The sequence below is a fragment of the Alosa sapidissima genome, chromosome 19, assembly GCF_018492685.1.
Source record: "Alosa sapidissima isolate fAloSap1 chromosome 19, fAloSap1.pri, whole genome shotgun sequence".
NCBI lineage: Eukaryota > Metazoa > Chordata > Actinopteri > Clupeiformes > Clupeidae > Alosa > Alosa sapidissima.
This window is the reverse complement of record NC_055975.1, coordinates 16807001-16809500: the sequence shown is the minus strand read 5'-3', so window position 1 is coordinate 16809500 and position 2500 is coordinate 16807001. Positions and strand designations below refer to the sequence as shown.

The 2500-nt window shown below is 45.2% G+C and overlaps 1 protein-coding gene across 2 annotated transcripts in view; it reads right to left on the bottom strand.

The window, feature by feature from the left end:
- The window catches only part of fut8a (fucosyltransferase 8a (alpha (1,6) fucosyltransferase)), an 83711-nt gene that overhangs the window by 33552 nt on the left and 47659 nt on the right, over positions 1-2500 (bottom strand). The window lies entirely within an intron of this gene.

Sequence of the window (2500 nt, the reverse complement as noted above, 5' to 3'; positions counted from 1 at the left end):
AGACTTATTATAGATTTCTGTGCGAGGCATATACAATCTGTTATGGATTGTAGCAGGAGAGTGTCAGGCGGGCCAATCAAAGGGCCGCAGCAGGACTGGGGGAATCAATTGCATGACCTTCTGCCTGGGTCTGCAAACAGCCAGCGGCTAGGTCCCGTTCAACAAGCACGGGGCTGGTGGCGGAAGGGATGTACACACACCCCCACAAACACCCACTTATATGCATATTTCAATGCATGGAGAAACACACACATGCATGCCAATGCACAAGAGTGCTCTAATGAAGATACACATCATGTCAGCCATGCATGCATGAAGACATAGACGTGTTGAGATGAACGCATGTGCCTGCCATTACAGTCACTCTACTGCAGTCACACAGAGTGATGAAAATAAAGTCACAATCACTCAATCACACACACACAACACACACACACACACACACACACACACACACACACACACAGGCCCAGGTAATCTCATCATTCTGCTTCTCCTACCCTGCTCTCCACCCTGGCACGCTAAATGATTAAAGTGTGTGACGTGACAGCAGCAGTCACACAGGGCACACATAAATGTTTAATAGCGTGACTGTGAAGAGGAGAGGTGCCTCTGTAGCGAGCGCACCCCCCCCCCCCCCCCCAACACACACTAAAGTTTGAGACAGAACCCCCACATCGCCTCAGTCTGATTTGGTCTTCCTTTTCACATTCAACCCTCACAAAACATATTCCATCCAGGCCTGCAGTCTGTCTCAGTTTTATGTGGCAGTATACACATGCACACAAAAAAACACAACTTCAAGCTCTCTGTGTGTGAGCGCTGTATAAAAACGCAGGTCCGTTTGCCAGGTTATGTTTTCATCTCGTAACAGCTTTGCCCATTTTCCTTTGAACGACAAAAACGACGCCGAGTTTTATTTCTGCTGCTCCAGCACAACGAGCCGAAATGGATACAATCCCATAACTGCTCAAAAGAAATTACGCCGAGTGTCTTTAGGAAAGCAATGAAATATCTCAGCATCTAATACAACCCAGCAAGGCTGCGTTCTCATTGACTTAGCTCTTGGCCATTACTGGAATGGGCTCATGCTGCATGCTTGAATAATGCATGACACTGAGGCAAATAGTCAGAGTAAGTAGGTAGAGTGCTATTTACCTTACAGTGAGAGAAGCTAAACATGAAAGTTTAACCCTACAGTATACACTGCACTATATCAACACACACACACACACACACACACACACACACACACACACACACACACACACTATTTCTAAATATGTGAAAATAACTACTTAAATATCACTTAAAATAACTACTTAAATATCATGTTTCGCCATCTGGTAAAATTGAAAATATTGAAAAGAAACACGATAAAAAGAGCTACAGTTTCAGATCCTGAAACTTAGCAAGCAACACCTAACAAAGCAGATGAATCAGGCAAACAAGTTCACAAACAACAGGGCATGGAGGGGGAGACCAAACAGGCAGGGCAGGGCAGGGATACCAGTTGGAGGGGTGGAGGGTCAAGCCTAGTGCAACACCTGCCTGGGAGGCACTGAGGCCACACTGCTGCTGTGGCAAGTCGCTAACGCTAATGTTAGCGCACAGCTATCAAAACGACTGGAAGCAAAGCAAGCTGAGGTTGCTTACATCATTGTCACTGGGAGAAAAGGCTGCACTTAGACTGCAAACTGTTCACAGAAGAAGAAGAGGAGGAGAGGCTTTTGACATTAGACCAGCCTGGACTACTGTTTAGCCAGTCAAACACATGGTTAGGATTAGCCATCCTAGATCTAGTTTTTCCTCCTGGTGTCAAATTGTAGCATTTGCATGATGGTAGCATCCCACAGCTACACAAACACCTGCCAACCACATGTCACTGATGCCTGATACTGGCTCTGAGGCGGATGTGCTTGTCTTCTTTGAGCTCTCAATGTGCCACATGCAAATCACAATCTGAATTGGTTTTTTTTTTCATTATTATAATTATTTTTTCTAATGGGCTTCATACAGTGCCTGACTTATGGAAAAGACTCAACCCGCAGCTGAGCAAACATGGAATTATCACTCTGCCAGTAGGCCTAGTTCAGTTAAAACAATAATGTGCTGTCTCTGCTGAGATAAGTCCTGAGGAACTAAGACCCCCGCCTGAGCAGCTGAAATGGAATGGCCCAAAAACTGAGCAGTTCCTTGGTAACATATAGTGTAGAGTGTACATTTTTAACAACCCAGCAAGTGAGAATTCAACAATCACGAAAATCATGTCCAACAAGCCTTTTACCTCTACGTGTAATCACCCGCCCAATTATAGGTATCATGGATGGTTGGGCTGAGCTGCCAAAATGTGGGGATGTTGGAGAGCTGGAAACGAGCCACTTAGAGCCACTCGGCCACTGAGCAACTGGCCACTTAGCAGAATAATGTCGGCATAGATGATAGGAAATAAAAACACCAAAAATTCACAATGATGAACTGTCTCTGATCTGTGTCATGA